The sequence below is a fragment of the Schistocerca americana genome, chromosome 2, assembly GCF_021461395.2.
Source record: "Schistocerca americana isolate TAMUIC-IGC-003095 chromosome 2, iqSchAmer2.1, whole genome shotgun sequence".
NCBI lineage: Eukaryota > Metazoa > Arthropoda > Insecta > Orthoptera > Acrididae > Schistocerca > Schistocerca americana.
Genome location: NC_060120.1, coordinates 352,020,496 through 352,043,495, shown reverse-complemented (window position 1 = coordinate 352,043,495; position 23,000 = coordinate 352,020,496). Strand labels below are relative to the sequence as shown.

Genomic DNA, 23,000 nt, shown 5'->3' with positions numbered 1-23,000 from the left:
CCGGCAGTGCCTCAGTTTCGGTATGTGGTTTCTCAGGGTTAAGAGGAGGCGAATGCACTAAACAAAAGAACATCGGGAAACCAAGCACCAACTCATAACGAAAAGATTGCAAAATATACTGCAAGCAAAATTTCCAGAAGACGGATACTGAAGACGCCGCAGACAAAAGAATTATTCTATGCAGTAACGATTATCTAGGAAGCGTGAATTGCATGTGCTGCTCCACCACACAACTTCTTTTGATACTGTTTTACTTATTCTAAATTTTCATTACCTGATCGTCTCTAAAATACTGTGCGGTTATCACCTGGTTTCCAACAGCGATAGTAGTAAGTAAATCGACTACAAAGTCTTTCAAAGTAGGTCAGACACAAAAAAAAAAAAAAATCGGAGCTGCGTGTAGCTCATGTCATTCTGCTTTCAATCGTGAATCTCCGGCTGGGAGTAGTGGCGTACTTCTGTAATCCAAGCTTCTGGGAGGCCGTTGTGTGGGAGAGATCTGGAAACAACTACAGATTCGACCGTTCCACGAGCTCAGGAACGGCCGCGATGCCTTCATCGAGCTCTGCAGATCGACAGATGATAGTGTGGAAATTTCGGCAAGCGGTGGCTAAGGGTTAAGAGAAGCCAAACACACTAAACACAAGAAAGTCGGGAAACCGAAGCACACAACTCATAACGAAAAGATTGCGGAATGCAGTGCGAAAGCAAAACTTCGAGAAGACCAACTCTGAAGCCATCGGCGAGCTAGGAATTATTCCGCACAAGAAGCGATCATGTAGGAGGAGCGAGCCGAGGCTGTCGCTCGACCACACAATAAATTTTTGCTTAATCCCAATTTGCAGTACCGGTTCGACACTAGAATACTGCGCCTTGGTTCTTCCAAAAGCGATAGTAATAAGCACGTCGACTGCAGTGTCATTTGGGGTAGTGAGTCAGACATGGAGAGGATATGGGGCGGGTGGAATATGCAACGACAGGGGCATTGCAGGGCGGCCGCCGGCTCGTTGCGCTGTGGCGCACCGGTGCCGGCGGCGGCCTGGCTGGGCTGCTGGTGCCTCCATGTAGAGCTGCCGCGGAGCCCAGGCAAAGTGCCGCTAACGAAGCGATTGCCTTTGGTGACATCTTTTGCAATAACGACTGCGCGAATCGACGGTATCTCGTAAGGAAGGAAAGAGCAGCAGCTGCCGCCGAGCCCAGGCGCCGTGCCGAACACGCAGAAGGTCCCCGGCTCGATTGCGGGCGGAAACCCGTTTTCGTCGCACTCAGCAAGACACTTGCTACGATCTCTACTGTGACCATTTAAATCAACTTCAAACGTTCCATCAGCAGGGTGCACATGGCTCAAATGAAACATGAAACGGTTTCAGAACTGGTTGTCGGATTTTAGCGCTGACTTGGAGGCCTGGAAATGCGCGAAACAGCCACCGCCATGCGATTTGTTACCACACCGTTGTACAAAACGCAAGGGCTCGTCCGGGATTTGAACCCGGGACCTCCTGCGCCCGAAGCAGGAATCATACCCCTAGACCAACGAGCCTATTCGTTCCGAAAACGCACTGCATGTGAATGACGCCACCTTTGATGGTCTCACCATGTAGGGCTGCAGCTCAGCCAGCGTTCTCCCTGTCTGTCGCGGTTGGATTGTTTTCATCGACGTCTTTTACTGCAGGAACTTCACGAATCGGAGGGAGCTCGTAGCCGATGCCCTTGCTAACACAGAAGAAAAACTGTTGCTATTACGAGTCTCCGGGTGGTACACGAAAAGAACCGTCGTTTCCGTGGTGTAGCGGTTATCACGTCTGCTTTACACGCAGAAGGTCCCCGGTTCGATCCCGGGCGGGAACACAACAATTTTAATCTATATTTCGGATTTCATTTCCGAGATGACCTCACGTCCGCGTATGCAGAGACAAGCAATGTTGTATGCTAGACGGATAGGGCGTCATTTTACTGTCAAATACTGTAGCTCTCTTATTGCACCGGTATTTGGTAACTGAGAACGCCCCTAGCTCCATTATGGCTGGCAAAATTTATAATCCGGTTCTTCAGGGCTACTTCAAGTGCGCTTGCTACTGGCTTTCCTGAGCTCACCCTACTCGCCTTGTCACAGCTCTGTTAAAGTGTGATGCTAACTAATAATGAGAAACTCTTAGCCACGCTCAATCTTACATGCCACCCCTTGGTTGTTGCCGTCGCTAGTAAGATGAGGGTAGACTGTCGCACAATTAAGCTGAATCTCCACTCACGGTGCACATATCCCGCAAAGACAACCTTGTTTTCCGTTGCATGCAAAATTACCGCCTGCCTTTCTACCGAATTCCACCTACGTACTTTACTGGTGCCGCATTCTTGTTATATCCACGTGCTATAACAGGCGTCTACTCTTCATTGAGGAGCTGCAACCGGGGCTGAGTTCCACCTACGCTTCAGCACGGTCAAAATGGCAGGGCTCGTCCGGGATTTGAACCCGGGACCTCCTGCACCCAAAGCAGGAATCATACCCCTAGACCAACGAGCCACCTGGCTGGAGCAGTCAAGTTAATCCCAAGTAGTGGGCCTCACAGGGAACACAAACTTTCACGCGAATTCGCAAGATAAACGCTTTCTGCAGGCAGCACTCACCACTGTTGAGAAGAATATTAAAGGCAACGAATAAAAAGCGAAATAACTTCATCGAGCACTGCTTATGAACAGCCGGCAGTGCCTCAGTTTCGGTATGTGGTTTCTCAGGGTTAAGAGGAGGCGAATGCACTAAACAAAAGAACATCGGGAAACCAAGCACCAACTCATAACGAAAAGATTGCAAAATATACTGCAAGCAAAATTTCCAGAAGACGGATACTGAAGACGCCGCAGACAAAAGAATTATTCTATGCAGTAACGATTATCTAGGAAGCGTGAATTGCATGTGCTGCTCCACCACACAACTTCTTTTGATACTGTTTTACTTATTCTAAATTTTCATTACCTGATCGTCTCTAAAATACTGTGCGGTTATCACCTGGTTTCCAACAGCGATAGTAGTAAGTAAATCGACTACAAAGTCTTTCAAAGTAGGTCAGACACAAAAAAAAAAAAAATCGGAGCTGCGTGTAGCTCATGTCATTCTGCTTTCAATCGTGAATCTCCGGCTGGGAGTAGTGGCGTACTTCTGTAATCCAAGCTTCTGGGAGGCCGTTGTGTGGGAGAGATCTGGAAACAACTACAGATTCGACCGTTCCACGAGCTCAGGAACGGCCGCGATGCCTTCATCGAGCTCTGCAGATCGACAGATGATAGTGTGGAAATTTCGGCAAGCGGTGGCTAAGGGTTAAGAGAAGCCAAACACACTAAACACAAGAAAGTCGGGAAACCGAAGCACACAACTCATAACGAAAAGATTGCGGAATGCAGTGCGAAAGCAAAACTTCGAGAAGACCAACTCTGAAGCCATCGGCGAGCTAGGAATTATTCCGCACAAGAAGCGATCATGTAGGAGGAGCGAGCCGAGGCTGTCGCTCGACCACACAATAAATTTTTGCTTAATCCCAATTTGCAGTACCGGTTCGACACTAGAATACTGCGCCTTGGTTCTTCCAAAAGCGATAGTAATAAGCACGTCGACTGCAGTGTCATTTGGGGTAGTGAGTCAGACATGGAGAGGATATGGGGCGGGTGGAATATGCAACGACAGGGGCATTGCAGGGCGGCCGCCGGCTCCTTGCGCTGTGGCGCACCGGTGCCGGCGGCGGCCTGGCTGGGCTGCTGGTGCCTCCATGTAGAGCTGCCGCGGAGCCCAGGCAAAGTGCCGCTAACGAAGCGATTGCCTTTGGTGACATCTTTTGCAATAACGACTGCGCGAATCGACGGTATCTCGTAAGGAAGGAAAGAGCAGCAGCTGCCGCCGAGCCCAGGCGCCGTGCCGAACACGCAGAAGGTCCCCGGCTCGATTGCGGGCGGAAACCCGTTTTCGTCGCACTCAGCAAGACACTTGCTACGATCTCTACTGTGACCATTTAAATCAACTTCAAACGTTCCATCAGCAGGGTGCACATGGCTCAAATGAAACATGAAACGGTTTCAGAACTGGTTGTCGGATTTTAGCGCTGACTTGGAGGCCTGGAAATGCGCGAAACAGCCACCGCCATGCGATTTGTTACCACACCGTTGTACAAAACGCAAGGGCTCGTCCGGGATTTGAACCCGGGACCTCCTGCGCCCGAAGCAGGAATCATACCCCTAGACCAACGAGCCTATTCGTTCCGAAAACGCACTGCATGTGAATGACGCCACCTTTGATGGTCTCACCATGTAGGGCTGCAGCTCAGCCAGCGTTCTCCCTGTCTGTCGCGGTTGGATTGTTTTCATCGACGTCTTTTACTGCAGGAACTTCACGAATCGGAGGGAGCTCGTAGCCGATGCCCTTGCTAACACAGAAGAAAAACTGTTGCTATTACGAGTCTCCGGGTGGTACATGAAAAGAACCGTCGTTTCCGTGGTGTAGCGGTTATCACGTCTGCTTTACACGCAGAAGGTCCCCGGTTCGATCCCGGGCGGGAACACAACAATTTTAATCTATATTTCGGATTTCATTTCCGAGATGACCTCACGTCCGCGTATGCAGAGACAAGCAATGTTGTATGCTAGACGGATAGGGCGTCATTTTACTGTCAAATACTGTAGCTCTCTTATTGCACCGGTATTTGGTAACTGAGAACGCCCCTAGCTCCATTATGGCTGGCAAAATTTATAATCCGGTTCTTCAGGGCTACTTCAAGTGCGCTTGCTACTGGCTTTCCTGAGCTCACCCTACTCGCCTTGTCACAGCTCTGTTAAAGTGTGATGCTAACTAATAATGAGAAACTCTTAGCCACGCTCAATCTTACATGCCACCCCTTGGTTGTTGCCGTCGCTAGTAAGATGAGGGTAGACTGTCGCACAATTAAGCTGAATCTCCACTCACGGTGCACATATCCCGCAAAGACAACCTTGTTTTCCGTTGCATGCAAAATTACCGTCTGCCTTTCTACCGAATTCCACCTACGTACTTTACTGGTGCCGCATTCTTGTTATATCCACGTGCTATAACAGGCGTCTACTCTTCATTGAGGAGCTGCAACCGGGGCTGAGTTCCACCTACGCTTCAGCACGGTCAAAATGGCAGGGCTCGTCCGGGATTTGAACCCGGGACCTCCTGCACCCAAAGCAGGAATCATACCCCTAGACCAACGAGCCACCTGGCTGGAGCAGTCAAGTTAATCCCAAGTAGTGGGCCTCACAGGGAACACAAACTTTCACGCGAATTCGCAAGATAAACGCTTTCTGCAGGCAGCACTCACCACTGTTGAGAAGAATATTAAAGGCAACGAATAAAAAGCGAAATAACTTCACCGAGCACTGCTTATGAACAGCCGGCAGTGCCTCAGTTTCGGTATGTGGTTTCTCAGGGTTAAGAGGAGGCGAATGCACTAAACAAAAGAACATCGGGAAACCAAGCACCAACTCATAACGAAAAGATTGCAAAATATACTGCAAGCAAAATTTCCAGAAGACGGATACTGAAGACGCCGCAGACAAAAGAATTATTCTATGCAGTAACGATTATCTAGGAAGCGTGAATTGCATGTGCTGCTCCACCACACAACTTCTTTTGATACTGTTTTACTTATTCTAAATTTTCATTACCTGATCGTCTCTAAAATACTGTGCGGTTATCACCTGGTTTCCAACAGCGATAGTAGTAAGTAAATCGACTACAAAGTCTTTCAAAGTAGGTCAGACACAAAAAAAAAAAAAAATCGGAGCTGCGTGTAGCTCATGTCATTCTGCTTTCAATCGTGAATCTCCGGCTGGGAGTAGTGGCGTACTTCTGTAATCCAAGCTTCTGGGAGGCCGTTGTGTGGGAGAGATCTGGAAACAACTACAGATTCGACCGTTCCACGAGCTCAGGAACGGCCGCGATGCCTTCATCGAGCTCTGCAGATCGACAGATGATAGTGTGGAAATTTCGGCAAGCGGTGGCTAAGGGTTAAGAGAAGCCAAACACACTAAACACAAGAAAGTCGGGAAACCGAAGCACACAACTCATAACGAAAAGATTGCGGAATGCAGTGCGAAAGCAAAACTTCGAGAAGACCAACTCTGAAGCCATCGGCGAGCTAGGAATTATTCCGCACAAGAAGCGATCATGTAGGAGGAGCGAGCCGAGGCTGTCGCTCGACCACACAATAAATTTTTGCTTAATCCCAATTTGCAGTACCGGTTCGACACTAGAATACTGCGCCTTGGTTCTTCCAAAAGCGATAGTAATAAGCACGTCGACTGCAGTGTCATTTGGGGTAGTGAGTCAGACATGGAGAGGATATGGGGCGGGTGGAATATGCAACGACAGGGGCATTGCAGGGCGGCCGCCGGCTCCTTGCGCTGTGGCGCACCGGTGCCGGCGGCGGCCTGGCTGGGCTGCTGGTGCCTCCATGTAGAGCTGCCGCGGAGCCCAGGCAAAGTGCCGCTAACGAAGCGATTGCCTTTGGTGACATCTTTTGCAATAACGACTGCGCGAATCGACGGTATCTCGTAAGGAAGGAAAGAGCAGCAGCTGCCGCCGAGCCCAGGCGCCGTGCCGAACACGCAGAAGGTCCCCGGCTCGATTGCGGGCGGAAACCCGTTTTCGTCGCACTCAGCAAGACACTTGCTACGATCTCTACTGTGACCATTTAAATCAACTTCAAACGTTCCATCAGCAGGGTGCACATGGCTCAAATGAAACATGAAACGGTTTCAGAACTGGTTGTCGGATTTTAGCGCTGACTTGGAGGCCTGGAAATGCGCGAAACAGCCACCGCCATGCGATTTGTTACCACACCGTTGTACAAAACGCAAGGGCTCGTCCGGGATTTGAACCCGGGACCTCCTGCGCCCGAAGCAGGAATCATACCCCTAGACCAACGAGCCTATTCGTTCCGAAAACGCACTGCATGTGAATGACGCCACCTTTGATGGTCTCACCATGTAGGGCTGCAGCTCAGCCAGCGTTCTCCCTGTCTGTCGCGGTTGGATTGTTTTCATCGACGTCTTTTACTGCAGGAACTTCACGAATCGGAGGGAGCTCGTAGCCGATGCCCTTGCTAACACAGAAGAAAAACTGTTGCTATTACGAGTCTCCGGGTGGTACACGAAAAGAACCGTCGTTTCCGTGGTGTAGCGGTTATCACGTCTGCTTTACACGCAGAAGGTCCCCGGTTCGATCCCGGGCGGGAACACAACAATTTTAATCTATATTTCGGATTTCATTTCCGAGATGACCTCACGTCCGCGTATGCAGAGACAAGCAATGTTGTATGCTAGACGGATAGGGCGTCATTTTACTGTCAAATACTGTAGCTCTCTTATTGCACCGGTATTTGGTAACTGAGAACGCCCCTAGCTCCATTATGGCTGGCAAAATTTATAATCCGGTTCTTCAGGGCTACTTCAAGTGCGCTTGCTACTGGCTTTCCTGAGCTCACCCTACTCGCCTTGTCACAGCTCTGTTAAAGTGTGATGCTAACTAATAATGAGAAACTCTTAGCCACGCTCAATCTTACATGCCACCCCTTGGTTGTTGCCGTCGCTAGTAAGATGAGGGTAGACTGTCGCACAATTAAGCTGAATCTCCACTCACGGTGCACATATCCCGCAAAGACAACCTTGTTTTCCGTTGCATGCAAAATTACCGCCTGCCTTTCTACCGAATTCCACCTACGTACTTTACTGGTGCCGCATTCTTGTTATATCCACGTGCTATAACAGGCGTCTACTCTTCATTGAGGAGCTGCAACCGGGGCTGAGTTCCACCTACGCTTCAGCACGGTCAAAATGGCAGGGCTCGTCCGGGATTTGAACCCGGGACCTCCTGCACCCAAAGCAGGAATCATACCCCTAGACCAACGAGCCACCTGGCTGGAGGAGTCAAGTTAATCCCAAGTAGTGGGCCTCACAGGGAACACAAACTTTCACGCGAATTCGCAAGATAAACGCTTTCTGCAGGCAGCACTCACCACTGTTGAGAAGAATATTAAAGGCAACGAATAAAAAGCGAAATAACTTCATCGAGCACTGCTTATGAACAGCCGGCAGTGCCTCAGTTTCGGTATGTGGTTTCTCAGGGTTAAGAGGAGGCGAATGCACTAAACAAAAGAACATCGGGAAACCAAGCACCAACTCATAACGAAAAGATTGCAAAATATACTGCAAGCAAAATTTCCAGAAGACGGATACTGAAGACGCCGCAGACAAAAGAATTATTCTATGCAGTAACGATTATCTAGGAAGCGTGAATTGCATGTGCTGCTCCACCACACAACTTCTTTTGATACTGTTTTACTTATTCTAAATTTTCATTACCTGATCGTCTCTAAAATACTGTGCGGTTATCACCTGGTTTCCAACAGCGATAGTAGTAAGTAAATCGACTACAAAGTCTTTCAAAGTAGGTCAGACACAAAAAAAAAAAAAAATCGGAGCTGCGTGTAGCTCATGTCATTCTGCTTTCAATCGTGAATCTCCGGCTGGGAGTAGTGGCGTACTTCTGTAATCCAAGCTTCTGGGAGGCCGTTGTGTGGGAGAGATCTGGAAACAACTACAGATTCGACCGTTCCACGAGCTCAGGAACGGCCGCGATGCCTTCATCGAGCTCTGCAGATCGACAGATGATAGTGTGGAAATTTCGGCAAGCGGTGGCTAAGGGTTAAGAGAAGCCAAACACACTAAACACAAGAAAGTCGGGAAACCGAAGCACACAACTCATAACGAAAAGATTGCGGAATGCAGTGCGAAAGCAAAACTTCGAGAAGACCAACTCTGAAGCCATCGGCGAGCTAGGAATTATTCCGCACAAGAAGCGATCATGTAGGAGGAGCGAGCCGAGGCTGTCGCTCGACCACACAATAAATTTTTGCTTAATCCCAATTTGCAGTACCGGTTCGACACTAGAATACTGCGCCTTGGTTCTTCCAAAAGCGATAGTAATAAGCACGTCGACTGCAGTGTCATTTGGGGTAGTGAGTCAGACATGGAGAGGATATGGGGCGGGTGGAATATGCAACGACAGGGGCATTGCAGGGCGGCCGCCGGCTCCTTGCGCTGTGGCGCACCGGTGCCGGCGGCGGCCTGGCTGGGCTGCTGGTGCCTCCATGTAGAGCTGCCGCGGAGCCCAGGCAAAGTGCCGCTAACGAAGCGATTGCCTTTGGTGACATCTTTTGCAATAACGACTGCGCGAATCGACGGTATCTCGTAAGGAAGGAAAGAGCAGCAGCTGCCGCCGAGCCCAGGCGCCGTGCCGAACACGCAGAAGGTCCCCGGCTCGATTGCGGGCGGAAACCCGTTTTCGTCGCACTCAGCAAGACACTTGCTACGATCTCTACTGTGACCATTTAAATCAACTTCAAACGTTCCATCAGCAGGGTGCACATGGCTCAAATGAAACATGAAACGGTTTCAGAACTGGTTGTCGGATTTTAGCGCTGACTTGGAGGCCTGGAAATGCGCGAAACAGCCACCGCCATGCGATTTGTTACCACACCGTTGTACAAAACGCAAGGGCTCGTCCGGGATTTGAACCCGGGACCTCCTGCGCAGGAAGCAGGAATCATACCCCTAGACCAACGAGCCTATTCGTTCCGAAAACGCACTGCATGTGAATGACGCCACCTTTGATGGTCTCACCATGTAGGGCTGCAGCTCAGCCAGCGTTCTCCCTGTCTGTCGCGGTTGGATTGTTTTCATCGACGTCTTTTACTGCAGGAACTTCACGAATCGGAGGGAGCTCGTAGCCGATGCCCTTGCTAACACAGAAGAAAAACTGTTGCTATTACGAGTCTCCGGGTGGTACATGAAAAGAACCGTCGTTTCCGTGGTGTAGCGGTTATCACGTCTGCTTTACACGCAGAAGGTCCCCGGTTCGATCCCGGGCGGGAACACAACAATTTTAATCTATATTTCGGATTTCATTTCCGAGATGACCTCACGTCCGCGTATGCAGAGACAAGCAATGTTGTATGCTAGACGGATAGGGCGTCATTTTACTGTCAAATACTGTAGCTCTCTTATTGCACCGGTATTTGGTAACTGAGAACGCCCCTAGCTCCATTATGGCTGGCAAAATTTATAATCCGGTTCTTCAGGGCTACTTCAAGTGCGCTTGCTACTGGCTTTCCTGAGCTCACCCTACTCGCCTTGTCACAGCTCTGTTAAAGTGTGATGCTAACTAATAATGAGAAACTCTTAGCCACGCTCAATCTTACATGCCACCCCTTGGTTGTTGCCGTCGCTAGTAAGATGAGGGTAGACTGTCGCACAATTAAGCTGAATCTCCACTCACGGTGCACATATCCCGCAAAGACAACCTTGTTTTCCGTTGCATGCAAAATTACCGTCTGCCTTTCTACCGAATTCCACCTACGTACTTTACTGGTGCCGCATTCTTGTTATATCCACGTGCTATAACAGGCGTCTACTCTTCATTGAGGAGCTGCAACCGGGGCTGAGTTCCACCTACGCTTCAGCACGGTCAAAATGGCAGGGCTCGTCCGGGATTTGAACCCGGGACCTCCTGCACCCAAAGCAGGAATCATACCCCTAGACCAACGAGCCACCTGGCTGGAGCAGTCAAGTTAATCCCAAGTAGTGGGCCTCACAGGGAACACAAACTTTCACGCGAATTCGCAAGATAAACGCTTTCTGCAGGCAGCACTCACCACTGTTGAGAAGAATATTAAAGGCAACGAATAAAAAGCGAAATAACTTCACCGAGCACTGCTTATGAACAGCCGGCAGTGCCTCAGTTTCGGTATGTGGTTTCTCAGGGTTAAGAGGAGGCGAATGCACTAAACAAAAGAACATCGGGAAACCAAGCACCAACTCATAACGAAAAGATTGCAAAATATACTGCAAGCAAAATTTCCAGAAGACGGATACTGAAGACGCCGCAGACAAAAGAATTATTCTATGCAGTAACGATTATCTAGGAAGCGTGAATTGCATGTGCTGCTCCACCACACAACTTCTTTTGATACTGTTTTACTTATTCTAAATTTTCATTACCTGATCGTCTCTAAAATACTGTGCGGTTATCACCTGGTTTCCAACAGCGATAGTAGTAAGTAAATCGACTACAAAGTCTTTCAAAGTAGGTCAGACAAAAAAAAAAAAAAATCGGAGCTGCGTGTAGCTCATGTCATTCTGCTTTCAATCGTGAATCTCCGGCTGGGAGTAGTGGCGTACTTCTGTAATCCAAGCTTCTGGGAGGCCGTTGTGTGGGAGAGATCTGGAAACAACTACAGATTCGACCGTTCCACGAGCTCAGGAACGGCCGCGATGCCTTCATCGAGCTCTGCAGATCGACAGATGATAGTGTGGAAATTTCGGCAAGCGGTGGCTAAGGGTTAAGAGAAGCCAAACACACTAAACACAAGAAAGTCGGGAAACCGAAGCACACAACTCATAACGAAAAGATTGCGGAATGCAGTGCGAAAGCAAAACTTCGAGAAGACCAACTCTGAAGCCATCGGCGAGCTAGGAATTATTCCGCACAAGAAGCGATCATGTAGGAGGAGCGAGCCGAGGCTGTCGCTCGACCACACAATAAATTTTTGCTTAATCCCAATTTGCAGTACCGGTTCGACACTAGAATACTGCGCCTTGGTTCTTCCAAAAGCGATAGTAATAAGCACGTCGACTGCAGTGTCATTTGGGGTAGTGAGTCAGACATGGAGAGGATATGGGGCGGGTGGAATATGCAACGACAGGGGCATTGCAGGGCGGCCGCCGGCTCCTTGCGCTGTGGCGCACCGGTGCCGGCGGCGGCCTGGCTGGGCTGCTGGTGCCTCCATGTAGAGCTGCCGCGGAGCCCAGGCAAAGTGCCGCTAACGAAGCGATTGCCTTTGGTGACATCTTTTGCAATAACGACTGCGCGAATCGACGGTATCTCGTAAGGAAGGAAAGAGCAGCAGCTGCCGCCGAGCCCAGGCGCCGTGCCGAACACGCAGAAGGTCCCCGGCTCGATTGCGGGCGGAAACCCGTTTTCGTCGCACTCAGCAAGACACTTGCTACGATCTCTACTGTGACCATTTAAATCAACTTCAAACGTTCCATCAGCAGGGTGCACATGGCTCAAATGAAACATGAAACGGTTTCAGAACTGGTTGTCGGATTTTAGCGCTGACTTGGAGGCCTGGAAATGCGCGAAACAGCCACCGCCATGCGATTTGTTACCACACCGTTGTACAAAACGCAAGGGCTCGTCCGGGATTTGAACCCGGGACCTCCTGCGCCCGAAGCAGGAATCATACCCCTAGACCAACGAGCCTATTCGTTCCGAAAACGCACTGCATGTGAATGACGCCACCTTTGATGGTCTCACCATGTAGGGCTGCAGCTCAGCCAGCGTTCTCCCTGTCTGTCGCGGTTGGATTGTTTTCATCGACGTCTTTTACTGCAGGAACTTCACGAATCGGAGGGAGCTCGTAGCCGATGCCCTTGCTAACACAGAAGAAAAACTGTTGCTATTACGAGTCTCCGGGTGGTACACGAAAAGAACCGTCGTTTCCGTGGTGTAGCGGTTATCACGTCTGCTTTACACGCAGAAGGTCCCCGGTTCGATCCCGGGTGGGAACACAACAATTTTAATCTATATTTCGGATTTCATTTCCGAGATGACCTCACGTCCGCGTATGCAGAGACAAGCAATGTTGTATGCTAGACGGATAGGGCGTCATTTTACTGTCAAATACTGTAGCTCTCTTATTGCACCGGTATTTGGTAACTGAGAACGCCCCTAGCTCCATTATGGCTGGCAAAATTTATAATCCGGTTCTTCAGGGCTACTTCAAGTGCGCTTGCTACTGGCTTTCCTGAGCTCACCCTACTCGCCTTGTCACAGCTCTGTTAAAGTGTGATGCTAACTAATAATGAGAAACTCTTAGCCACGCTCAATCTTACATGCCACCCCTTGGTTGTTGCCGTCGCTAGTAAGATGAGGGTAGACTGTCGCACAATTAAGCTGAATCTCCACTCACGGTGCACATATCCCGCAAAGACAACCTTGTTTTCCGTTGCATGCAAAATTACCGCCTGCCTTTCTACCGAATTCCACCTACGTACTTTACTGGTGCCGCATTCTTGTTATATCCACGTGCTATAACAGGCGTCTACTCTTCATTGAGGAGCTGCAACCGGGGCTGAGTTCCACCTACGCTTCAGCACGGTCAAAATGGCAGGGCTCGTCCGGGATTTGAACCCGGGACCTCCTGCACCCAAAGCAGGAATCATAGCCCTAGACCAACGAGCCACCTGGCTGGAGGAGTCAAGTTAATCCCAAGTAGTGGGCCTCACAGGGAACACAAACTTTCACGCGAATTCGCAAGATAAACGCTTTCTGCAGGCAGCACTCACCACTGTTGAGAAGAATATTAAAGGCAACGAATAAAAAGCGAAATAACTTCATCGAGCACTGCTTATGAACAGCCGGCAGTGCCTCAGTTTCGGTATGTGGTTTCTCAGGGTTAAGAGGAGGCGAATGCACTAAACAAAAGAACATCGGGAAACCAAGCACCAACTCATAACGAAAAGATTGCAAAATATACTGCAAGCAAAATTTCCAGAAGACGGATACTGAAGACGCCGCAGACAAAAGAATTATTCTATGCAGTAACGATTATCTAGGAAGCGTGAATTGCATGTGCTGCTCCACCACACAACTTCTTTTGATACTGTTTTACTTATTCTAAATTTTCATTACCTGATCGTCTCTAAAATACTGTGCGGTTATCACCTGGTTTCCAACAGCGATAGTAGTAAGTAAATCGACTACAAAGTCTTTCAAAGTAGGTCAGACACAAAAAAAAAAAAAATCGGAGCTGCGTGTAGCTCATGTCATTCTGCTTTCAATCGTGAATCTCCGGCTGGGAGTAGTGGCGTACTTCTGTAATCCAAGCTTCTGGGAGGCCGTTGTGTGGGAGAGATCTGGAAACAACTACAGATTCGACCGTTCCACGAGCTCAGGAACGGCCGCGATGCCTTCATCGAGCTCTGCAGATCGACAGATGATAGTGTGGAAATTTCGGCAAGCGGTGGCTAAGGGTTAAGAGAAGCCAAACACACTAAACACAAGAAAGTCGGGAAACCGAAGCACACAACTCATAACGAAAAGATTGCGGAATGCAGTGCGAAAGCAAAACTTCGAGAAGACCAACTCTGAAGCCATCGGCGAGCTAGGAATTATTCCGCACAAGAAGCGATCATGTAGGAGGAGCGAGCCGAGGCTGTCGCTCGACCACACAATAAATTTTTGCTTAATCCCAATTTGCAGTACCGGTTCGACACTAGAATACTGCGCCTTGGTTCTTCCAAAAGCGATAGTAATAAGCACGTCGACTGCAGTGTCATTTGGGGTAGTGAGTCAGACATGGAGAGGATATGGGGCGGGTGGAATATGCAACGACAGGGGCATTGCAGGGCGGCCGCCGGCTCCTTGCGCTGTGGCGCACCGGTGCCGGCGGCGGCCTGGCTGGGCTGCTGGTGCCTCCATGTAGAGCTGCCGCGGAGCCCAGGCAAAGTGCCGCTAACGAAGCGATTGCCTTTGGTGACATCTTTTGCAATAACGACTGCGCGAATCGACGGTATCTCGTAAGGAAGGAAAGAGCAGCAGCTGCCGCCGAGCCCAGGCGCCGTGCCGAACACGCAGAAGGTCCCCGGCTCGATTGCGGGCGGAAACCCGTTTTCGTCGCACTCAGCAAGACACTTGCTACGATCTCTACTGTGACCATTTAAATCAACTTCAAACGTTCCATCAGCAGGGTGCACATGGCTCAAATGAAACATGAAACGGTTTCAGAACTGGTTGTCGGATTTTAGCGCTGACTTGGAGGCCTGGAAATGCGCGAAACAGCCACCGCCATGCGATTTGTTACCACACCGTTGTACAAAACGCAAGGGCTCGTCCGGGATTTGAACCCGGGACCTCCTGCGCCCGAAGCAGGAATCATACCCCTAGACCAACGAGCCTATTCGTTCCGAAAACGCACTGCATGTGAATGACGCCACCTTTGATGGTCTCACCATGTAGGGCTGCAGCTCAGCCAGCGTTCTCCCTGTCTGTCGCGGTTGGATTGTTTTCATCGACGTCTTTTACTGCAGGAACTTCACGAATCGGAGGGAGCTCGTAGCCGATGCCCTTGCTAACACAGAAGAAAAACTGTTGCTATTACGAGTCTCCGGGTGGTACACGAAAAGAACCGTCGTTTCCGTGGTGTAGCGGTTATCACGTCTGCTTTACACGCAGAAGGTCCCCGGTTCGATCCCGGGCGGGAACACAACAATTTTAATCTATATTTCGGATTTCATTTCCGAGATGACCTCACGTCCGCGTATGCAGAGACAAGCAATGTTGTATGCTAGACGGATAGGGCGTCATTTTACTGTCAAATACTGTAGCTCTCTTATTGCACCGGTATTTGGTAACTGAGAACGCCCCTAGCTCCATTATGGCTGGCAAAATTTATAATCCGGTTCTTCAGGGCTACTTCAAGTGCGCTTGCTACTGGCTTTCCTGAGCTCACCCTACTCGCCTTGTCACAGCTCTGTTAAAGTGTGATGCTAACTAATAATGAGAAACTCTTAGCCACGCTCAATCTTACATGCCACCCCTTGGTTGTTGCCGTCGCTAGTAAGATGAGGGTAGACTGTCGCACAATTAAGCTGAATCTCCACTCACGGTGCACATATCCCGCAAAGACAACCTTGTTTTCCGTTGCATGCAAAATTACCGCCTGCCTTTCTACCGAATTCCACCTACGTACTTTACTGGTGCCGCATTCTTGTTATATCCACGTGCTATAACAGGCGTCTACTCTTCATTGAGGAGCTGCAACCGGGGCTGAGTTCCACCTACGCTTCAGCACGGTCAAAATGGCAGGGCTCGTCCGGGATTTGAACCCGGGACCTCCTGCACCCAAAGCAGGAATCATACCCCTAGACCAACGAGCCACCTGGCTGGAGGAGTCAAGTTAATCCCAAGTAGTGGGCCTCACAGGGAACACAAACTTTCACGCGAATTCGCAAGATAAACGCTTTCTGCAGGCAGCACTCACCACTGTTGAGAAGAATATTAAAGGCAACGAATAAAAAGCGAAATAACTTCATCGAGCACTGCTTATGAACAGCCGGCAGTGCCTCAGTTTCGGTATGTGGTTTCTCAGGGTTAAGAGGAGGCGAATGCACTAAACAAAAGAACATCGGGAAACCAAGCACCAACTCATAACGAAAAGATTGCAAAATATACTGCAAGCAAAATTTCCAGAAGACGGATACTGAAGACGCCGCAGACAAAAGAATTATTCTATGCAGTAACGATTATCTAGGAAGCGTGAATTGCATGTGCTGCTCCACCACACAACTTCTTTTGATACTGTTTTACTTATTCTAAATTTTCATTACCTGATCGTCTCTAAAATACTGTGCGGTTATCACCTGGTTTCCAACAGCGATAGTAGTAAGTAAATCGACTACAAAGTCTTTCAAAGTAGGTCAGACACAAAAAAAAAAAAAATCGGAGCTGCGTGTAGCTCATGTCATTCTGCTTTCAATCGTGAATCTCCGGCTGGGAGTAGTGGCGTACTTCTGTAATCCAAGCTTCTGGGAGGCCGTTGTGTGGGAGAGATCTGGAAACAACTACAGATTCGACCGTTCCACGAGCTCAGGAACGGCCGCGATGCCTTCATCGAGCTCTGCAGATCGACAGATGATAGTGTGGAAATTTCGGCAAGCGGTGGCTAAGGGTTAAGAGAAGCCAAACACACTAAACACAAGAAAGTCGGGAAACCGAAGCACACAACTCATAACGAAAAGATTGCGGAATGCAGTGCGAAAGCAAAACTTCGAGAAGACCAACTCTGAAGCCATCGGCGAGCTAGGAATTATTCCGCACAAGAAGCGATCATGTAGGAGGAGCGAGCCGAGGCTGTCGCTCGACCACACAATAAATTTTTGCTTAATCCCAATTTGCAGTACCGGTTCGACACTAGAATACTGCGCCTTGGTTCTTCCAAAAGCGATAGTAATAAGCACGTCGACTGCAGTGTCATTTGGGGTAGTGAGTCAGACATGGAGAGGATATGGGGCGGGTGGAATATGCAACGACAGGGGCATTGCAGGGCGGCCGCCGGCTCCTTGCGCTGTGGCGCACCGGTGCCGGCGGCGGCCTGGCTGGGCTGCTGGTGCCTCCATGTAGAGCTGCCGCGGAGCCCAGGCAAAGTGCCGCTAACGAAGCGATTGCCTTTGGTGACATCTTTTGCAATAACGACTGCGCGAATCGACGGTATCTCGTAAGGAAGGAAAGAGCAGCAGCTGCCGCCGAGCCCAGGCGCCGTGCCGAACACGCAGAAGGTCCCCGGCTCGATTGCGGGCGGAAACCCGTTTTCGTCGCACTCAGCAAGACACTTGCTACGATCTCTACTGTGACCATTTAAATCAACTTCAAACGTTCCATCAGCAGGGTGCACATGGCTCAAATGAAACATGAAACGGTTTCAGAACTGGTTGTCGGATTTTAGCGCTGACTTGGAGGCCTGGAAATGCGCGAAACAGCCACCGCCATGCGATTTGTTACCACACCGTTGTACAAAACGCAAGGGCTCGTCCGGGATTTGAACCCGGGACCTCCTGCGCCCGAAGCAGGAATCATACCCCTAGACCAACGAGCCTATTCGTTCCGAAAACGCACTGCATGTGAATGACGCCACCTTTGATGGTCTCACCATGTAGGGCTGCAGCTCAGCCAGCGTTCTCCCTGTCTGTCGCGGTTGGATTGTTTTCATCGACGTCTTTTACTGCAGGAACTTCACGAATCGGAGGGAGCTCGTAGCCGATGCCCTTGCTAACACAGAAGAAAAACTGTTGCTATTACGAGTCTCCGGGTGGTACATGAAAAGAACCGTCGTTTCCGTGGTGTAGCGGTTATCACGTCTGCTTTACACGCAGAAGGTCCCCGGTTCGATCCCGGGCGGGAACACAACAATTTTAATCTATATTTCGGATTTCATTTCCGAGATGACCTCACGTCCGCGTATGCAGAGACAAGCAATGTTGTATGCTAGACGGATAGGGCGTCATTTTACTGTCAAATACTGTAGCTCTCTTATTGCACCGGTATTTGGTAACTGAGAACGCCCCTAGCTCCATTATGGCTGGCAAAATTTATAATCCGGTTCTTCAGGGCTACTTCAAGTGCGCTTGCTACTGGCTTTCCTGAGCTCACCCTACTCGCCTTGTCACAGCTCTGTTAAAGTGTGATGCTAACTAATAATGAGAAACTCTTAGCCACGCTCAATCTTACATGCCACCCCTTGGTTGTTGCCGTCGCTAGTAAGATGAGGGTAGACTGTCGCACAATTAAGCTGAATCTCCACTCACGGTGCACATATCCCGCAAAGACAACCTTGTTTTCCGTTGCATGCAAAATTACCGTCTGCCTTTCTACCGAATTCCACCTACGTACTTTACTGGTGCCGCATTCTTGTTATATCCACGTGCTATAACAGGCGTCTACTCTTCATTGAGGAGCTGCAACCGGGGCTGAGTTCCACCTACGCTTCAGCACGGTCAAAATGGCAGGGCTCGTCCGGGATTTGAACCCGGGACCTCCTGCACCCAAAGCAGGAATCATACCCCTAGACCAACGAGCCACCTGGCTGGAGCAGTGAAGTTAATCCCAAGTAGTGGGCCTCACAGGGAACACAAACTTTCACGCGAATTCGCAAGATAAACGCTTTCTGCAGGCAGCACTCACCACTGTTGAGAAGAATATTAAAGGCAACGAATAAAAAGCGAAATAACTTCACCGAGCACTGCTTATGAACAGCCGGCAGTGCCTCAGTTTCGGTATGTGGTTTCTCAGGGTTAAGAGGAGGCGAATGCACTAAACAAAAGAACATCGGGAAACCAAGCACCAACTCATAACGAAAAGATTGCAAAATATACTGCAAGCAAAATTTCCAGAAGACGGATACTGAAGACGCCGCAGACAAAAGAATTATTCTATGCAGTAACGATTATCTAGGAAGCGTGAATTGCATGTGCTGCTCCACCACACAACTTCTTTTGATACTGTTTTACTTATTCTAAATTTTCATTACCTGATCGTCTCTAAAATACTGTGCGGTTATCACCTGGTTTCCAACAGCGATAGTAGTAAGTAAATCGACTACAAAGTCTTTCAAAGTAGGTCAGACACAAAAAAAAAAAAAATCGGAGCTGCGTGTAGCTCATGTCATTCTGCTTTCAATCGTGAATCTCCGGCTGGGAGTAGTGGCGTACTTCTGTAATCCAAGCTTCTGGGAGGCCGTTGTGTGGGAGAGATCTGGAAACAACTACAGATTCGACCGTTCCACGAGCTCAGGAACGGCCGCGATGCCTTCATCGAGCTCTGCAGATCGACAGATGATAGTGTGGAAATTTCGGCAAGCGGTGGCTAAGGGTTAAGAGAAGCCAAACACACTAAACACAAGAAAGTCGGGAAACCGAAGCACACAACTCATAACGAAAAGATTGCGGAATGCAGTGCGAAAGCAAAACTTCGAGAAGACCAACTCTGAAGCCATCGGCGAGCTAGGAATTATTCCGCACAAGAAGCGATCATGTAGGAGGAGCGAGCCGAGGCTGTCGCTCGACCACACAATAAATTTTTGCTTAATCCCAATTTGCAGTACCGGTTCGACACTAGAATACTGCGCCTTGGTTCTTCCAAAAGCGATAGTAATAAGCACGTCGACTGCAGTGTCATTTGGGGTAGTGAGTCAGACATGGAGAGGATATGGGGCGGGTGGAATATGCAACGACAGGGGCATTGCAGGGCGGCCGCCGGCTCCTTGCGCTGTGGCGCACCGGTGCCGGCGGCGGCCTGGCTGGGCTGCTGGTGCCTCCATGTAGAGCTGCCGCGGAGCCCAGGCAAAGTGCCGCTAACGAAGCGATTGCCTTTGGTGACATCTTTTGCAATAACGACTGCGCGAATCGACGGTATCTCGTAAGGAAGGAAAGAGCAGCAGCTGCCGCCGAGCCCAGGCGCCGTGCCGAACACGCAGAAGGTCCCCGGCTCGATTGCGGGCGGAAACCCGTTTTCGTCGCACTCAGCAAGACACTTGCTACGATCTCTACTGTGACCATTTAAATCAACTTCAAACGTTCCATCAGCAGGGTGCACATGGCTCAAATGAAACATGAAACGGTTTCAGAACTGGTTGTCGGATTTTAGCGCTGACTTGGAGGCCTGGAAATGCGCGAAACAGCCACCGCCATGCGATTTGTTACCACACCGTTGTACAAAACGCAAGGGCTCGTCCGGGATTTGAACCCGGGACCTCCTGCACCCGAAGCAGGAATCATACCCCTAGACCAACGAGCCTATTCGTTCCGAAAACGCACTGCATGTGAATGACGCCACCTTTGATGGTCTCACCATGTAGGGCTGCAGCTCAGCCAGCGTTCTCCCTGTCTGTCGCGGTTGGATTGTTTTCATCGACGTCTTTTACTGCAGGAACTTCACGAATCGGAGGGAGCTCGTAGCCGATGCCCTTGCTAACACAGAAGAAAAACTGTTGCTATTACGAGTCTCCGGGTGGTACATGAAAAGAACCGTCGTTCCGTGGTGTAGCGGTTATCACGTCTGCTTTACACGCAGAAGGTCCCCGGTTCGATCCCGGGCGGGAACACAACAATTTTAATCTATATTTCGGATTTCATTTCCGAGATGACCTCACGTCCGCGTATGCAGAGACAAGCAATGTTGTATGCTAGACGGATAGGGCGTCATTTTACTGTCAAATACTGTAGCTCTCTTATTGCACCGGTATTTGGTAACTGAGAACGCCCCTAGCTCCATTATGGCTGGCAAAATTTATAATCCGGTTCTTCAGGGCTACTTCAAGTGCGCTTGCTACTGGCTTTCCTGAGCTCACCCTACTCGCCTTGTCACAGCTCTGTTAAAGTGTGATGCTAACTAATAATGAGAAACTCTTAGCCACGCTCAATCTTACATGCCACCCCTTGGTTGTTGCCGTCGCTAGTAAGATGAGGGTAGACTGTCGCACAATTAAGCTGAATCTCCACTCACGGTGCACATATCCCGCAAAGACAACCTTGTTTTCCGTTGCATGCAAAATTACCGCCTGCCTTTCTACCGAATTCCACCTACGTACTTTACTGGTGCCGCATTCTTGTTATATCCACGTGCTATAACAGGCGTCTACTCTTCATTGAGGAGCTGCAACCGGGGCTGAGTTCCACCTACGCTTCAGCACGGTCAAAATGGCAGGGCTCGTCCGGGATTTGAACCCGGGACCTCCTGCACCCAAAGCAGGAATCATACCCCTAGACCAACGAGCCACCTGGCTGGAGCAGTCAAGTTAATCCCAAGTAGTGGGCCTCACAGGGAACACAAACTTTCACGCGAATTCGCAAGATAAACGCTTTCTGCAGGCAGCACTCACCACTGTTGAGAAGAATATTAAAGGCAACGAATAAAAAGCGAAATAACTTCATCGAGCACTGCTTATGAACAGCCGGCAGTGCCTCAGTTTCGGTATGTGGTTTCTCAGGGTTAAGAGGAGGCGAATGCACTAAACAAAAGAACATCGGGAAACCAAGCACCAACTCATAACGAAAAGATTGCAAAATATACTGCAAGCAAAATTTCCAGAAGACGGATACTGAAGACGCCGCAGACAAAAGAATTATTCTATGCAGTAACGATTATCTAGGAAGCGTGAATTGCATGTGCTGCTCCACCACACAACTTCTTTTGATACTGTTTTACTTATTCTAAATTTTCATTACCTGATCGTCTCTAAAATACTGTGCGGTTATCACCTGGTTTCCAACAGCGATAGTAGTAAGTAAATCGACTACAAAGTCTTTCAAAGTAGGTCAGACACAAAAAAAAAAAAAATCGGAGCTGCGTGTAGCTCATGTCATTCTGCTTTCAATCGTGAATCTCCGGCTGGGAGTAGTGGCGTACTTCTGTAATCCAAGCTTCTGGGAGGCCGTTGTGTGGGAGAGATCTGGAAACAACTACAGATTCGACCGTTCCACGAGCTCAGGAACGGCCGCGATGCCTTCATCGAGCTCTGCAGATCGACAGATGATAGTGTGGAAATTTCGGCAAGCGGTGGCTAAGGGTTAAGAGAAGCCAAACACACTAAACACAAGAAAGTCGGGAAACCGAAGCACACAACTCATAACGAAAAGATTGCGGAATGCAGTGCGAAAGCAAAACTTCGAGAAGACCAACTCTGAAGCCATCGGCGAGCTAGGAATTATTCCGCACAAGAAGCGATCATGTAGGAGGAGCGAGCCGAGGCTGTCGCTCGACCACACAATAAATTTTTGCTTAATCCCAATTTGCAGTACCGGTTCGACACTAGAATACTGCGCCTTGGTTCTTCCAAAAGCGATAGTAATAAGCACGTCGACTGCAGTGTCATTTGGGGTAGTGAGTCAGACATGGAGAGGATATGGGGCGGGTGGAATATGCAACGACAGGGGCATTGCAGGGCGGCCGCCGGCTCCTTGCGCTGTGGCGCACCGGTGCCGGCGGCGGCCTGGCTGGGCTGCTGGTGCCTCCATGTAGAGCTGCCGCGGAGCCCAGGCAAAGTGCCGCTAACGAAGCGATTGCCTTTGGTGACATCTTTTGCAATAACGACGTCGCGAATCGACGGTATCTCGTAAGGAAGGAAAGAGCAGCAGCTGCCGCCGAGCCCAGGCGCCGTGCCGAACACGCAGAAGGTCCCCGGCTCGATTGCGGGCGGAAACCCGTTTTCGTCGCACTCAGCAAGACACTTGCTACGATCTCTACTGTGACCATTTAAATCAACTTCAAACGTTCCATCAGCAGGGTGCACATGGCTCAAATGAAACATGAAACGGTTTCAGAACTGGTTGTCGGATTTTAGCGCTGACTTGGAGGCCTGGAAATGCGCGAAACAGCCACCGCC

The 23,000-nt window shown here is 49.7% G+C and overlaps 24 non-coding genes across 24 annotated transcripts; 8 read left to right on the top strand and 16 right to left on the bottom strand.

Annotated features, from left to right (window-relative positions):
* Positions 1-1,468: 1,468 nt before the first annotated feature.
* On the bottom strand, positions 1,469-1,540 carry Trnap-cgg. The gene has a single exon. It is a non-coding gene; the product is annotated as a tRNA-Pro (tRNA).
* A 235-nt stretch (positions 1,541-1,775) lies between these two features.
* Positions 1,776-1,848, top strand: Trnav-uac. The gene has a single exon. It is a non-coding gene; the product is annotated as a tRNA-Val (tRNA).
* Positions 1,849-2,449: 601 nt separating this feature from the next.
* On the bottom strand, positions 2,450-2,521 carry Trnap-ugg. Its single transcript has one exon. It is a non-coding gene; the product is annotated as a tRNA-Pro (tRNA).
* Positions 2,522-4,164: 1,643 nt separating this feature from the next.
* Trnap-cgg lies at positions 4,165-4,236 on the bottom strand. Its single transcript has one exon. It is a non-coding gene; the product is annotated as a tRNA-Pro (tRNA).
* A 235-nt stretch (positions 4,237-4,471) lies between these two features.
* Positions 4,472-4,544, top strand: Trnav-uac. The gene has a single exon. It is a non-coding gene; the product is annotated as a tRNA-Val (tRNA).
* Positions 4,545-5,145: 601 nt separating this feature from the next.
* Positions 5,146-5,217, bottom strand: Trnap-ugg. The gene has a single exon. It is a non-coding gene; the product is annotated as a tRNA-Pro (tRNA).
* A 1,644-nt stretch (positions 5,218-6,861) lies between these two features.
* On the bottom strand, positions 6,862-6,933 carry Trnap-cgg. Its single transcript has one exon. It is a non-coding gene; the product is annotated as a tRNA-Pro (tRNA).
* A 235-nt stretch (positions 6,934-7,168) lies between these two features.
* On the top strand, positions 7,169-7,241 carry Trnav-uac. The gene has a single exon. It is a non-coding gene; the product is annotated as a tRNA-Val (tRNA).
* A 601-nt stretch (positions 7,242-7,842) lies between these two features.
* Trnap-ugg lies at positions 7,843-7,914 on the bottom strand. The gene has a single exon. It is a non-coding gene; the product is annotated as a tRNA-Pro (tRNA).
* A 1,644-nt stretch (positions 7,915-9,558) lies between these two features.
* Positions 9,559-9,630, bottom strand: Trnar-ccu. Its single transcript has one exon. It is a non-coding gene; the product is annotated as a tRNA-Arg (tRNA).
* Positions 9,631-9,865: 235 nt separating this feature from the next.
* Trnav-uac lies at positions 9,866-9,938 on the top strand. Its single transcript has one exon. It is a non-coding gene; the product is annotated as a tRNA-Val (tRNA).
* A 601-nt stretch (positions 9,939-10,539) lies between these two features.
* Trnap-ugg lies at positions 10,540-10,611 on the bottom strand. The gene has a single exon. It is a non-coding gene; the product is annotated as a tRNA-Pro (tRNA).
* Positions 10,612-12,253: 1,642 nt separating this feature from the next.
* On the bottom strand, positions 12,254-12,325 carry Trnap-cgg. The gene has a single exon. It is a non-coding gene; the product is annotated as a tRNA-Pro (tRNA).
* A 235-nt stretch (positions 12,326-12,560) lies between these two features.
* Trnav-uac lies at positions 12,561-12,633 on the top strand. Its single transcript has one exon. It is a non-coding gene; the product is annotated as a tRNA-Val (tRNA).
* Positions 12,634-13,234: 601 nt separating this feature from the next.
* On the bottom strand, positions 13,235-13,306 carry Trnap-ugg. Its single transcript has one exon. It is a non-coding gene; the product is annotated as a tRNA-Pro (tRNA).
* Positions 13,307-14,949: 1,643 nt separating this feature from the next.
* Positions 14,950-15,021, bottom strand: Trnap-cgg. Its single transcript has one exon. It is a non-coding gene; the product is annotated as a tRNA-Pro (tRNA).
* A 235-nt stretch (positions 15,022-15,256) lies between these two features.
* On the top strand, positions 15,257-15,329 carry Trnav-uac. The gene has a single exon. It is a non-coding gene; the product is annotated as a tRNA-Val (tRNA).
* Positions 15,330-15,930: 601 nt separating this feature from the next.
* On the bottom strand, positions 15,931-16,002 carry Trnap-ugg. The gene has a single exon. It is a non-coding gene; the product is annotated as a tRNA-Pro (tRNA).
* A 1,643-nt stretch (positions 16,003-17,645) lies between these two features.
* On the bottom strand, positions 17,646-17,717 carry Trnap-cgg. The gene has a single exon. It is a non-coding gene; the product is annotated as a tRNA-Pro (tRNA).
* Positions 17,718-17,952: 235 nt separating this feature from the next.
* Positions 17,953-18,025, top strand: Trnav-uac. Its single transcript has one exon. It is a non-coding gene; the product is annotated as a tRNA-Val (tRNA).
* Positions 18,026-18,626: 601 nt separating this feature from the next.
* Positions 18,627-18,698, bottom strand: Trnap-ugg. Its single transcript has one exon. It is a non-coding gene; the product is annotated as a tRNA-Pro (tRNA).
* Positions 18,699-20,341: 1,643 nt separating this feature from the next.
* On the bottom strand, positions 20,342-20,413 carry Trnap-cgg. The gene has a single exon. It is a non-coding gene; the product is annotated as a tRNA-Pro (tRNA).
* Positions 20,414-20,648: 235 nt separating this feature from the next.
* Positions 20,649-20,720, top strand: Trnav-uac. The gene has a single exon. It is a non-coding gene; the product is annotated as a tRNA-Val (tRNA).
* A 601-nt stretch (positions 20,721-21,321) lies between these two features.
* Positions 21,322-21,393, bottom strand: Trnap-ugg. The gene has a single exon. It is a non-coding gene; the product is annotated as a tRNA-Pro (tRNA).
* Positions 21,394-23,000: the final 1,607 nt, after the last annotated feature.